Raw genomic sequence first — 15,820 nt, forward strand, 5'->3', positions numbered from 1 at the left:
ATATTACTTACGTCGTTATAATTATTATTTCAGACTTGAATATTCAAGAATCGTTGTAGAGTTCGAGATAGATTTAAACGATGTCGTGCAGTCGATCAATCTGAATCCATTTCGCTAGGATATAATTAATTATTTCTCTGATTCCCGACCAGTCGTCTGATGCTAAATAATTCTCACTTCTCTCTTCAACTGATTTTCGAATGATTACGTCATATCAGGTTCTTGACTCGTCCTCTTTATACGCTTGCAGTTGGTCCGTACTCGCGTATAGACAGATCTTACCGTAATATATTTCTTGATTTCGAAGCCTTACGCGTAGCTCCCATCAGGACGGAGCAGCGTGGTTTCCAGCCGTGGATGGCGGAGCGATAATGCAGCCTCCCCCCAGGGGGTTGGCAGAGTTAACGAGACGTCATAAGAGCCAAAGTATAATTGCGTCAAAGACGTATAACGGGAGTGATCGTACGGGCGCAGTCAGACTGCAACGAGGTTCGTAGAAACGAATGAAGGCGAATGAATTGACAGAGAAGAGAAACGAAACATCGAGTCGCAGTTTCATGAGGGGGAATGAAACGAAATTAAGGAAAGAAATAATGCGATAGGAGTAAGTAGCGAGTAGAATGGTAGGGGAGGGTTTACGCGGCAGGCAACACGGATACGTTCTCATCGAGGATGAAAGCTTGGTATACGTGTTGATGACCGAGACTCATCCCTAATTGCGCCTGATGACACCGTGTCCTCCGGGGGTGAAACCGCAGAACGCTCTCTTCCCTCGCTTCCTTCCCTTCCCATGCATCCACCGCTGGTGTGTCCGTCGACGAACCCTCGCTCCTCAGACGAAGAGAAAAGCTTGGACGGACGGGACATGTGTCGTGCTCAAGCATCCGGAAAAGCACACCGGGTTATCTAGGATCCGGACCAAAATACACGACACACGTTCAGGGGTTGTTTTTTCTTCCTCCGAGACACGATACACTCTTTGCTGGCGCGACGATTCTCTTACGTTTACTTGGATAAAGAGCAACTATATTGCTTTCTTAACAACAATGCGTATAACAATTTTTCATTTGGAAATTTAACGTTATTTGAACAATATGATTAATTGCCCTCAATTCGTATAAGCAAAATTCTGAATTATTCATACATATCTTCGAGATATTCATTAACAAGCAACGGTGAACTAATGAAATTTATAGATTTTTCTGAACGAAAGAATTACCTGAGGTATTCCGAGAACGTGAACGTTTCTATGTAACAAGTACGTGATTCGCGCGCAATCAACGTTCCAACCCCTAACGTATTCAATTACGTCGGAATTTCGTAGAATCGAATATCGTCTGAAGGTATTTTCGGTGCTATATACGTTCTTAGAATCTCCTGATTAATCAACCGTCAGGTTGGAATACTGCGCAACGTTGAATCGGGAATGGGTTTCGCTGGACAGAGGGATGAACGCGTCGGAGAGGGTAGCGCGGCGAGCAGCTACGTTATGAATATATTATATCTCCAGGTTCCAAGGGATGCTGGCACATGCGCCGACGGGGTGGCTCCACCCTGTCCTGCACCGGGATTCTGTGTCCTCCCCCCCTTCACCTCTGCCCGTCGTCGCCGTGCCCTCCTGTCTGTTCGTGCTAATTATACATGCGCTAACCAACCCACCTCCAATGAGGCTGGGCCTGTCGACCTCTCTGCAGAGAGGGTTCAACCACTCTTGTCGTCATTCGTTGGAACCTGGGTGGAGCGTGGACCTTTCTCTCTACACAGTACGCTCTTGCTTTGCTTAATTACGCGGAGGCGTTAACTAGTTTTCGACCAACCCTTGAATCTCAACCCTTTCGCCGCGCTGAGAAGGGAACCGCAGCTGTTGATTAGCTTTCCCTCTTTCTCACGGTTTATTTTCAATCGAGAAATTTCTGAACCAATCGAATAAATTAAGGGATCTTCCGATGGATTTCCGGTCGGTACGAATACTATTCGAAGATACCTGTATTTTAAACAACCGTGAAATATAATTTCACTGCATAACATTTGCGGAATAGTACAATTCGCATGAAAGAAAAATTGAGAAAAGTTTTTGGACGAATATTTTAGGAGGTATTTATGATCTTTTGAAATTTTCGAATTCTTAAAATGAATCCTGATAGCGGTATTATAAAAATTTTGTATTTAAAATGAACCAATCTTTTGACTTCAAATTTTTCCTAAGTCAAGAGTAGTACCTATAGTTTTCTTCGCTCGAGTGGCTGTTCCAGTGATCTCATTCTTGGTTCCTTACTAATAATTAACAAGTGAACGATACACAAAGATCCGTCGTATTTTATATTCATTGCCTTCAATTCCATTAGGAGCTATCACCGATTCAATATTACTCCACGGCAAGTCCCCTTTCGACTTAATCTCATATTCGCAAGACAAACACCCACCCTACAGCGATCTTAACAGACGCTTCGCAGGAAGTAACGACCTCGCAATCTCCAATTTACGAGCGACCGCTCTCCGCAGCTCGAAATCTTGGAGGTTTCAAAGATTTCCTCGTCTCGATCTTCGTTTCCATGGTGGAAATGACCGAGACGAGCTTGTGCCAGCGCAACGAGATAAATAAGAAGCCCGAGAAGCAGCCGGAGCGGAGCGGAGCGACGAAAGGAAGAGAGAAATACGAGATGAAGCCCGGCTGAAACGAGACAGAGAGGGGTCGGGCGGAAGAAAAAAAAAAGCGGGGAAAGAAAGAAGAAACGAAAGGGGAGAAAGAGAGAAAGGAAGTGTCGCTGAAGGGTGGAGGACGAAGCGGAGGGTCTCTTTCCCTAGCGAAGGAGGTTAGAGAGCCGCGGAACGCGGATTCGACAAATCGAAGTGTGCCCCCCGTGCGAAACCAGTGGACGGGAGGGTAGGAGAAGGACTCCTCGAGGAGATGGAGCGTCGTTGCAGGTCGGAATAAGAGGGTGGGTGGCGGTGTGTGCCGTCTTCGACGCGCAGGCCCTATGCAAAATAGCAAGGTTGGTGGGGTGGCGGAGCCGTTCGAGACCCCCCAACGGGGCAAACAAACCCTTAGTTCTGCTGTAGCGGCCGCAGACGCCCCCACCACGTGTGTGTGTCGGGCGAGGGACGCCTCTCGTCGTCGTCGTCGTCGTCGTCGTCGTCGTCGTCCTCGTCGTCGTCGCCGTCGTCGCCGTCGTTGTATGTCGTCGTCGTCGACGGCAGCGCCACCCCGGTCGTTCTTCTTTCGCACGATTTTTTCAACCGATCTCAATTTCTGATATCCGCCTCTTTGATCGCGCTTTTGCTCGCGCGATAACGCTTTACGCGATACGCTTTCAAACGGCCAGTGAACGTGCTCGATCCGCAAGGACCGAAACAACGCTGCCTCCTCCCTGTACCGCCGGCCAGAGGTATTGCTCGATTTGGATGCATCCCTAATCAAGAGTAAGAACCACGCTTGTCCCTATGTAGACGAGTATGAATTTTATCTTGTGTACATACATACACATTGTGCACGTTAATAGTTGCGACTTTAGTGAGGTGTTGGAGTGTTGATTAATCGGGGGTGATAAGATCAAACGATATATCTACAAGAAAGCATTCCATTAACCATTTCATCTTATAATGGCTACGTTCCTTTTAGGAAATGTACAGTTTTTTTTTTAATTTGTAAAGTTCTGCCCATTTTAGGGCCATTGAGATTTCTTAGATACGAGTTTATAAACAATGATTACTGCATCAGGTATCTGTTGAGGGGGTTTGTGCTACAATGTATAGAATAGCAGTTTTATGTTCAATTAATTAGCAGGAACATAATAGGGTAATTGAAGAATACTTGTGACGATGGGATTCGTCTAGAAGGGTAGTTGAAATATTTGAGTGGAAAACCCAGTTTTAAACTTAAAAGGCGATCAGTGTTGCTCAACAAACAATATCTAATCACGTTCATCAGTTACGATTTGTGTGTAAGTGTTCACAATGGGCACCCTGTCAGTGGGTCCCAGCATCGGCGCTTCATACGTGTGGATAGAACTTTACAGTAGACCTAAGATTTTCTTCAGGAAGCGAATGCAAGTTTGAATATTCAGGAAGAATAATATTATTGAATAATTATTGCGAACATGACGCAAATGTATACACAGTTCTATCTTGACATCTCTCATACACGATAATTAATCATTAACTTTAATATACATAAATCAGAATCACACTGATTTTAAATGTCAAAGTGACACAATCATTAATTATTCTTTGGATGATCAAATATCATTATAAATATTAATTTATTCATTCGTATGATTCTCTATTAAAACATTACGAAGAGATATAACTTTGTAGTACCAAAATATTATTAGAAATGTTGGCTGACGTTAATCTAAATTACTTTTTCACTTCTTCCATTTAATGCGTTTAATAATTAGCCTCTTGCCTTATTATTTTTCCAGTAATTAAATTCCAAAGTTATTTATCGCATGAATACTGATTTTTCCTTAGTAATTTTCAATTTTTAGGTAAAATTTAAATATTCCACGAACAAGGTTTATTTTGAGGTAGTTGGACGATATTATAAAACTTGTTATTAGAAAGAAGGAAGTTAATCATTTGGCTTTCGTGTTTAAAAGTGTACCCGTTATTCGATCGGAAGATTCCAGTCGATGTTCCGGTAGCAATGATATACTCAGCGTGAAGTCAGCCCCGGAATTACTTCAGCAACCTTGAACTAATAAGTTTCTCGTTAGCTGCAATGACACTGCGGTGCTCCTACCATATTAGCAAGGAAACATTTTACACATCCATAAGCCTGATAGTTTTATGGATATCGACTCTGGAAAGTCGTAAAGGTGCCATAATTTCGGCCAGATATTTTTACGAAATTATAGATACGCATAAATCATCCAACACTTTTACCAGAAATTAGCTGAGTAATTATTAATATTTATTGGATCCATTCTCTATAAATCTTTCAATAGTTATTTGCTTGGTATTGAGAATTTCATTTCAATTGGCGAATCTAAAATTTATACCGACCATCAGTGATTTTATTTTAATGATTTTAGATCGTTTGATAATTTAAAATCACTAGTATGAAGGATTAACAACAATATTATATTACATTAACAAATATAATTGTACTAATTATATTAGGCTTTATATTGTATTAATTTCTAAGGTAGTAAGTGGAGAATTTTAATTAGATATTTAAATTCTGTTTTCACTATAGAATCATTCGAAGTGTCAAATAACAAAGTGAGATCTACGTTAATTTACAACTTCATCATTCCAGCCAGTAATGCCAATTACCAGAAATACTAACGAGTTAGTATCCTATCAATCTACATCGAACAATGTTTTAAAAAAATAATTTTCCCGTTAACCAGTATAGACACGTCGGGTGATTGGCGCCGAATCGGCGATAATTACATACTTGGTATGGAAAGAGAAGAAGGCTTGGATGCTAGAGAAGCGTGATTAATCGTCGATCAATTAACAGTCTCCTAGTCCCGCGTGACGATTACGTCACACCAGTGCGACTTCGATGCCGGACCTCTCCCATTAATTAGTTATTAACGACGTACGACGGGTAATTACCGATGCAAATTGGTCCTCCAGACGGTTCTACGTCTGTTATTATCCCGACAATGATTTCGCAATGCCACCTCCGCTTGTTCTCTCGCGACTTCGTGACGAAAAAGCGTGGACGCCACGATGGAAGGTCGAGGAAAAGACGAATCATCTTTGGGCATCGTGGCGAGAGTCAACTTTCGATTCAATATTCGTTCTCAAGAGCGTCCAACCGTTCGACGTACTTTAACCACCGTCTGTTCATCGATCGTACGAAGAATTATTTATCGGACCGCCTCGGTATTTACATTCCAAACGCGAACTTTGTTTTTCTGTCTTTTATACGTGGCTCAGTTTAGGGGTAGCGTTGGCGTTCAATAATTTATAAGTACAAAATTCTTAGGTCCTTCGAAAATTACGGTCCAAGCATCGTATCGACTTGGTGGACGTAATTTCGCAGTAAAATCTCTTTCAAACGAATTCCAGCGAGGCGTAATCCAAAAATATCTACTAAATCCAATCTGCGACCAGTTCGGACGCATTGAACAAAATTTTTCACTGAAGCTCTTTTTCTAAAATTACAACAATCGAAAATATCTTTTTTCCTTTCGTTTTCTTTTGCTGAACAAAACAGTGTTCAGACGTGGAAATATTTTTCGTCCTGTCATAATAACAATTTCATTAAAAAAAAATGCTCTGTCTTTCCTCTTCCACACAAGTAATTATTGTATTATTTTTTAAAGAATGAATGTCATTTCTACAGAACTACTTACAGCGTACGTTTTGCCTTCAACCCCTTCGTAATGAAAGGGTTAAGAAGCAAAGTCTAGTAAAGTGCATAGATACAGCCAGCAGATGGTTCGATCAATGGCAAAAAGACAAACCATTTATTTTCCGTAACGAGCAAGTGAACTCAGTATACGACCACCACCGCCGTTTGTGTCGATCATTTTCGCGATGTACTATCGATCGTCTCAGCACTGGCGGCAACGAGTTATGTGCATGATAATTACGATAAAACCGGTGCGGCCAAAGTGAAGTTAATTATTCAGTGCCGTGCGTGTGCCCACGTCCTCTATCCCGCAAAGGGAAATGCCTCCAGGCAATTGCCCTTCGATGTTGAATTTCGATAGAGCTGGAGCAGCTTAATGTGAAACAATGGGACACTCAATTTTCCTACGTGTGGGCAACCGGCCACCCATTTCTCGGTGATAAATCTGAGAAGAATTATCTATCGTTCGAGGTAGTTGATAGAGAATGTATTCAAAAATATTTATGCAAAATTTTATAAAAATCGATGGAACATTACAAATTTTTCAAACACTTGCTTGTTCGGTAAAATAATTTCCAGTTTGAATTTCGATTTCGGGTATGTACCGTATCTTATTTTTAGGATAATAAAATATTAATTTATGAAAATAAAGAGGAGAAATTAAGTGGTTAAAGTGGTCTGACCACTTAACACATTGCCTACCGCAGTAGAAGCGGACGTCAGTAGTAAGACATACCGAAACCCTAATTTAGTTTTCAGATCGAAATTTTTAATTTTCTATCTTATACCAACAGTATAATAGGTGTCAGTCATCAGTGACTCGTAAGACAGTCAACGTACGAATAAACAAATACTGGTGGAAAGTTACACGATAAATTTACAAAATTATGGCAACAATGGGTGGGCTGTGTTTACTATTTAATTTTTATTTTTAGTAGACTTGAGTCATGCAGGATTTTAGTGCTGTATAATAATAGCCTTTCAAACTCCGTCGATTTATTTGCTGCTGAGATTTTTCTCGGTATCGTTTTACTCGTATAAATGGAACGTAAGTTCTTCTTTAACCTCCAATTATTTTTGTATAACCGAATCGTTCTTCTGGTTTCATACAAATACAGAACCATAGCGATCATTCTTTTTAATATTTTTAGAATCTTGTTTTTTTATACATTCAATTTTGTTCAAAATACCATTCTTACTGAAACATAAAATCCGTGCTGCAGGTCTGAATCGTTAATAACCCGGCTTGAAAATTGATGCAACTATACGAATAAAGAAGTGAATACCTAAACAAGGTATATTCCGCGCAAATGTTCGATGACCGTGGCTCGAAAAGTCGAGAGTAGGATAGCTCGGGATCGGTAACGATCGTCGCGCAAATGATCCACGGAGAATCCAGAAGCCTACGGGAGAATCACCGCGGGCGGTCCAGGATCGGGTAAGGACGAAGGAGACGGTACGAGGTGGAGGGAAAAAGAGGGACGCGAGTTCGAACGGATACTTGTACGCGTGGACGCGAGCGGGAAAGCGAGATTGCCGGACCGAGAACGAGAGGAGAAGGGAAGAATCTTTTACGGATCGACTACCAGAACGATGAAATCGGTGACGGAGAAAGGGGCGGACGTAGGCGGTCATTTGTTGCTGTTTATTAATTCGAGGCGAGGCGAGATACGTCCACTTTGTGCGGTTCGGTTGCTCGTTTCGCCCACGCATAAATTTCTCTCTATGTGTTTCTCTCTCCCTGTAATAACGCACACGTAGGCCACAATGGCGCGCGTCCGCTCGATGATAATGCAGGACATCGTAAATAAAATATGCCCCGATGGTAGGTGAGAGCCGGGGGTCCGTCGAAATTCCGGGACGAAAGCTTTTCGGAGCAGCGATCGGCTGATTCTTTGGATCAACGACAAGCAGCCGGACGGGCCGAAAAGCGTCGTAAAGGCAGTAATAAAAGCGTTGCTACTAACATGTCGCGAGCGCGGCTTTTTATTGGCCAGAAAGGACACGACATTACTTTGACCAGGCTGACCGGGACATTGTTTTGAAAGGAAGACACGATGTTTTCTCCACCCTCGTTTTAACTCGAGTACTCGCCATGATGTAACGTTCTATCGAGAATTAACAAAGCCGGCTCCAAAAGACCCATTCGCCATTTTCCAAAAGTACACTTTCGGTAGAGAGAAGTAGATTTTAGTTAGTACCATGCAAAAGTAAAAGTTAGTATCTAATCGAGTCAAGAAATGTTTCCATTTTTCGCACAAGCAACCGTAGAGTAAATAATTAAATTCAATAACACCTGTATCAATTATAAATTTCTTCTTTTTCTCTCTCACCGCGCTCTGGGGCAACATTAAAAATAACTACCTATCGGATCTTGTGCAACGAACCACCCACGTTCCAGTCTCACGTTACGATCGCGTATCTCTTTTAATACGGCTCGCAGAAATTCGGTGAGAGGGGTGCTATATGAAATTTTTCGAATTTCAAGCGAACCACGTTGCTATTGACGAAAATAACCATTCTCTCTTAGTAACGAAACAACTGGCCAGCCTGAAAATCACATTCATTATGCAAAAAATAGGATAATTCTTATGCTCTCAGATGTGGTTATAAATTATAATAATTTGAGGAGCTGGAATGAGAACCTAACATCAACACTTGTGAATATGCATTACATAAAAAATTTCACCCTTATCAAATTACTTTATTGACTGGTAATTAATTAGCTTTATTAACGACGTTCCCTTACACTACTTAATTTTACCAAAAAATGTTGCAAATACTAAGTGCCCAAAGATTGTACCTGTAATTACTCTTGATTATAGTTTTCGATATTATCTATTCCATTAATGTTATTATAATAAGAGATGGATAAATATGTGGCATTAAAGAAGCCTCTTTCAAAGTAACATGAAAATGAAACGTGCTAAAAATTTTGCAGTTATGTTTAAATTAAAATCGCCTAATTCGAGGTTGATGAACATAAAAAAAGTGTCTATTATCGAGCTTTAAAGTTGATCAGGCCAAAGTAGTACTTGGATCGAGAGCCGAAACAGATAACAAGATCGGAGCTGGAGACTGCTTCCATGCCCCTGGAGAGACATCGATGGTTATTATGAGCAACACCATGGGGACTCGTAATATAGCTCATGCTATGCTGTAGGTCTACGGCTTCTCTCTGCACGCACACCAACCGCGGACACTCTCCTAACGGCTGTAAAAAATGATTCTCGCGGCGAAAGACATGTAAATTTATGAAGGCCTCGGGGCCCGGTTGCCCTCTCTTACCTATGCCCCTACCAGATGCATTGTTGGGCTAGCAATTAATTAATGTCGTTTTAATTGTACCACCAGGCCAGCGGTCACACTTCCATTCCGTTTCGTTTATTTCTTCCCTATCGTCCTTTTTTCGTATTCCTTTGTCTTTCGAAGTTTTCGACCGGACGAAATTATGCTGATCAGACCGTGACGTTCCTTCTTATTGTTGTACAGGTATTCTTTTGTTTGGTGAATATTTAAAAAATCTTGAAATGGACCTTGTCTTCTCCGCGTGGATTATCTAAATTTTTTTTTTTTATTGTAATAAAATTATGTAAGGATGCATAAAATGTCAGTTGCGCGATTGCACGCAATTTTAGCTAATCAAAGTACAAAGTCATTACACGAAGCGTACGCGAAAGGTAGGACAAATTGGATGAGGATTAGCATTCCAACGAAGAATTTCAACGAGCAGGGTTTGAATGGCAAACTTTTATCATAATCCAGATGGTGGATTCACACCTGCGCGATGCGAACATTAACGTTTCCAAGCAGACGTTCATTATCTTTTATTCGTTCCTGTATACTATACTCATCGTCGCATGTATCGTTCTGTTCCAGGGCATACGGGAGCGGAAGGAGCGTAGATGAATCCTGCTGTCTGCGTCCTTGGTAAGTCATGAACATGAATATAAAGAGTGTACCGAATGTCTTGTAACATGCATGATTTCTATTAAGGGGTTAGATCACCTTGATCTGTTCAAAATTTTAAATTTCATTTCACTATTTTTTTTTTAAATAATCATGATTTAAATGGCAAAAATAATTTGCAATGTTTTCCAACTGGCAAACTCGAAGAATTCTTTTCTTCAGACCTTCTGGGGTTAAAATATGAAATGTTTAAGCGAAACGCTTTCATTGACTCGCTCTCGATAATTAAAGCTTCGAATATGTCTCGCGACAAATATCCATGTTTACTGCGGCAATGAACGCGTTAAATTATCGCTGTCTCCGCTGTCCAAGGCACAATCAGTGTAAAGTTGAACATAGAAATTCAGAACGACTCTCCGGGTAAGGCGAAAAAAAGGGACGGTATAAGATTGTAAATCTAATCTAGAATGGATCCATATAAGAAGATCCAGCAACGTCGAGAGAAAAATTCTGGAATCGGATCGATGTCCCGCGAGATGCAGTGTCGAACCGACCGTGTCACACAGAGAAATAGAGAATCGAAAACAGAAAGAGATAAAGCCTTTAGGAGCGTATGAAAGGAAACGAAGAGGAAAGAAGGCGAAGGATGAAGGAGACAGACCCTCGGTTACCTCGGACTACCTCTTCTTCCCCATAAATACGGATTTAGTCGCGCGGTTTACGACCGAAAACGTGTCGAGCTTCGCGAGCCGGACCGCGCCTAAATTATTAAAGTCGTAAACGATCGAAATCGTCGTTAAGCGGCGCGCGAAGAAACCCATCGGGTTTGCCTCCGCGTCTCCACGGACAAGGACCATTTTTCTCGAGGTTTCATTGTTGGGCCACGGGTAAGCGAGTCCGGTACACACCTCGACGTTGCGCTACAGGCGACAATAAACGGGCTTACTCCATGGTCCGCGCGCGTTTTCTGCGATGGATTCCCTGGCGAACCGGGCATAGATCAAGCCGGAAGGTTATTGGCACTGGTAATCTTGAATGGCGCACGTAATACCGCTCGATGAGTTGTTAACGCGAAGCGTTACGCGAATGAAATATTCCGCCTCGAGTTCGCCAGGATTTATCGTGTGCTCCCTCTATCGCGGCCATCTTTTTTATGGAGCTCTGTTTAAGTTCCCTTCGAACATCTTGGTGGGAAGATAGAATCGGCCCCGTTGATTTATCGACGGATCTACCGATTCTAGGGGGTGTGACCAATTGTAAAAGTTGACAGGACAGAGTGCTTAGTGGAGATATTTTTGAAGAACCATGGTAAACCAGTCGTTGAACACTGTTTTATGGGCAGTGAAGAAATTTTATGCCATGAAATTCGCGGAAAATACATAGATGGAAGATTGAAATAATCTATGAAAATTTAGTTTTGATTGATTTAATTAGTAATGGATATTTTAAACTCAATCACTTTACAATATTGGTTATTAAGTTCCAAAGATGGTCCACTTGAATTATCCGTGAAATAAATTTCATCAGTATTCGTGGCTATTTAATTTATGATTTGCAAGTTGGTTGAAATTTACGTATCTCGTTAACGATATGCTTATTGCATTTGAGCCTTAACCGCATCATTGTTGAAATAACAATTTCGGTATGACATACGGTCCTATAGAAGTCATTCTGAATTAATGGTGGGTGGGAAAAGGGTGGGAAATAAGCAAACCGATTGTGAACATTTAAAAATCCCGAAGCGTTCAAAGTGGCGGGGTCAGAATTTGATGAGCCACGTTGATCACTCATCCAGCAAAGATTCATTTGACTGCTTTTATTTCGAATAATCGTTCGAATGATCTGTGAGAAACAAATCCATCAATCGCCCGTATTCGCAATCAATCACATCGAGCCGTGCAGTTCGAAAGTTTGTAACGAAACTTAGATAAAACGTTCATCGATAATGATGATTTCAACAATATGTGTGCATTCTGAAAGTTATCGTAAAATAATTTTCACAGATGTTTCTGCGTCTTTGAGAAACAACCCCCAGAAATGACCTTGACCCAAAAATTTAACTTTAATTTTTTGTAGCACTTGTCGCGAGGATAAATAGTCTTATGGTTGCCAGATTTGAAAATCAATCGTGTTTTTTTTTTAAATACCATATGGTGTATGCGAGCGTAAGGGTTTCAGGTATATAACAATTAGTTATCAAAATTGTTTGTAATAATTATAGGGGGGATATATTCGCAATAACGAAAAAAAAGGAAGGAAAAAAGTAGACGAACGTTCGAAAACACAGGAACACGAGAAGAGGGTGGATAATGGGGCACAGGTTTCGAGAGAACTTCAGTCCATTATGTATATTATATCTTAATCGTTATTGATGCGGAATTATCATACAAATAGTACTTATCATGCAAATCGCCTTGGAAAGCGGAAATTGAATTTTTATCGTGAATCGTGTTAGTGACAAATTAGTTATGGTTTAGCATTTTACGCGTTCGACATTCGCGTCACGGGCTGTCAAAGAAATTTGTCACGCTCCTGTAAACAGCTTACGCAAAGTCTCTTATTCACAAAATTCGCGAACTTGTCGTTACGTCGTGACGCTTCCTCGTATTATTCCATTCCGGGGAATTATGTCACTTGGTTGAAAATTAGTTGAATTATTACATTCCAAATAGGATCCTTTAATCTGTTTACTCAAAATCAAATTACTTTCGTACACGGTTGTAAACGATAAAAATATTCACCTTTTTGCTGGGGAAACGAGTCGATAATATATTTATTTATTTATTAATAGAAGATCATTAACATACTTAGTATGATAAAAAGTTAAAATACTGATGCAATTGGCAGACATATAAGAAATTCAGTAGATTCAATCACAATTTGCTTGAATGTTTATTAATTTCATTAACAATTTATTTGATCAGATTCATATTTCATCATTTTTATCGTAAATCATATTACAATTTATCGGCAGATATCAAACTATTAAGGACGTATAACGTATCGGTAACGAACAAACTTTAATACCTACCTCGGTTAATGCTTCTTAATCCGATTAGCCGAACGAGTTCGCTCGATATGGATATCGTTGCAGCTTCCCGGTAAGGTACACCGAATAAAATTATCGAATAACAATTCAATTATAAAGCCCCATAGAATATTAAATAAAGAAAATGAAAGGGAAAACTTAAATTTGAAAATGAATAATTTATTATTCGAGTGTCCCTTGTTATGATACAAATATCCGTTTCCAGTAGCCAAGGTGTTAGTATCGATATCGTCATCAATGACCGTCAGCATTCTGTGTTTTCAATTGCACTCGCAAAAAAGATGAAAAAAATGAGCGAAGCTTACGTCAGGTACCGAGAGGATTCATTAAATAAAACGAGTGCTACGGAATAAATAAAAAGCCCAGCGTCTCGATGGATTAATCATTCATCAATCGTATCGATTCCGTTAGGCAGCAAAAATTTATGGATTTTCCCGAGCATCGGCTGGCCGGCATGGTCTCCAGCACGTCTGAGATTAAAAGTATTTCTGGGAATACACTGCGTGGCACGGCCAGCTAGATGCATGTCGGACCTCCGCGTCACGAATCGAAGATAGGTGGCTCGCGCTAGGTGGCTGACTACAAAGAAGCGAAATCGATTTGCAATTGAAATCCGTCAGCGTACGTGCCCGCGGGTCATCCGATTACTATACGGCACTGCGCCGATCATTTCACTGAACCTGGATAGCTTCGATAACGGATCCGCGCGAGATCGAGAGTCGTTCGACTGCATTTTAAGGATCACAGCCCGTTGCAAACTGCACCGCGCTTTCTGACTCAGGAATTTTCATGAACGCGACATACCGTCTCGTGTCGTTTTGCAAGAATCAACCTCGAATTCGCGCCGTTCTTCTGATTACTTTGCAATTTTCGTTTTTTCTTTTTTTCTGTATAGAATATTTCGTAAATGAGTCTTTTGAGAATTTTTCTATTGTATTCAGGGAAGGAGCAAATCGATAACTTTTTTTCCAAATACATACGATGATTCTTTTTACCTCATTAATGTCAAAGCAAAAAGGTCTGAGAGAAAATGGAAAGAAAGTTTGTGTAAAGGTTGTCTCTAATTTCTCCTACACGCACTTAGTCTTCGGAAACAGACACGTTGATCCTCGAATTAAGAGACTCCAAGGGTTAGCTTCGGGAAAGTTTAGCTTGAAAGCGTCGAAGAAAAGTCTCTTTACCTTTTTTCTTACCGCGTCGTCGTTTTTTGCACGAATCAAGGTGGTTCTCTAATTACTTTTTGTTACTCTAATCGATCGCTATACACTGCCGGTGCTTCTCGTTCACGCAGAAACAATCGAACCGCAGAATGGATGTTCCATGTCACACCGAAATTGATGGATCGATAGTCGATATGCTTTTTACAATTTATATAAAACATACATGCTATATGTTACTTCATTTGCAATTTAATTGTCATGCATATTAATTGCAATAATAGAGTAAAATTAAAAATAACTATAATTTATTATGCAACGAAAATGCATTCATGCAAAGTTCATAAGTTTTCTTTTATTCACTTTAAACTAACTTTAAATTAATTTTATTTTTGGTATATTCCAAAACTCGAAGAAAAACTTTCTATATTACTATTTGTCCTCCGAAATTAGCAATTTCACGAAACTTTTGTTTATCTTCGTGTTCCAATAGTCCTCATGCCTGTGAACGCGTTCAAACAGCAGGAGAAAAAGCATCCCTTTAAGAAATGCATCTTTTGCATGCAGCGTTCTCTATGCACTTTGAACCCTCTTTTCTTTATCATCTTCTTTAATATCTTTCTCTTCGTTGCTCTCCTTATTTTCTTTGACTAACCGGTTTCCTTCAATGATATTTCCCTATCGATTGATCTTCCATAGCATTACTTCACCCCGTTCGACCTTTTCTTCTAATCTCTTTTGCTCTTATACGATTCTTGCTTTATATTTCTATTAGTTTTCCTACCTCTGTTCGCTAAGCAGAGGAACCTCTTTCGTCTATTTCCTTATCAATTACATTCATAACATTTCATTATTTTCTGTGAATTTTTAACAACACGATTAATGGATTCCTATGAAAATTCAAGCATTATCTTGGGTTACTGAAAGTTGTCCAAAGCATATCCCATGGCTTTTGCTAAAAATCCCCAAAATGACTGAAGACGAGTCGATGAAGAAGCCGAAATTTCTCGGCTTCTAAAACGATCATCTCAGAATTAGAGCATTTGGTTTTCGATGGGAGATGTCGAGGTCACGAGGAGCACGAGGACGATTACAAAAGCAGCTGGCAGGTGGTGGGGCCTAAATTCGTCCCCACGTATCGGTAAGAATATCGAGTGTCGACCGTTTTCGTAGGGCTCTTGCGAACCGTTCGAACCGTTTTCGATCAGTTCGATCAGGCCCCCATCCGTGCCTTTTTCTTACAATGTTTCTCACGTCGGCACAGACAAAAGCCGGCAAGTTCCGCCGTGAAAATCCGCGTTCATATTGGGCCATGGTGTCTTGTGACAAAGAATGCGAGAAGGCTGGCAACTCCGCCGTGAAATCAGTTACGAAATCACGGGGTCCCATTCGAAA

General features: G+C 40.5%; 1 protein-coding gene across 7 annotated transcripts in view; it reads left to right on the plus strand.

Moving 5' to 3' along the window:
- The window catches only part of zfh2 (Zn finger homeodomain 2), a 234,291-nt gene that overhangs the window by 47,944 nt on the left and 170,527 nt on the right, over positions 1-15,820 (plus strand). For 6 of the 7 annotated variants that reach the window (XM_034320178.2, XM_034320179.2, XM_034320177.2 and 3 more), the window contains one exon: positions 10,190-10,240. The gene's annotated coding sequence lies outside the window, so the exon portion shown is untranslated. Of the gene's footprint in view, positions 1-3,257; positions 3,421-10,189; positions 10,241-15,820 lie in introns of those variants that run through there. The other variant, XM_034320180.2, reaches the window with a different exon arrangement.

The sequence above is a fragment of the Osmia lignaria genome, chromosome 13 (genome assembly GCF_051020975.1).
Source record: "Osmia lignaria lignaria isolate PbOS001 chromosome 13, iyOsmLign1, whole genome shotgun sequence".
NCBI classification, from domain to species: Eukaryota; Metazoa; Arthropoda; class Insecta; order Hymenoptera; family Megachilidae; genus Osmia; species Osmia lignaria.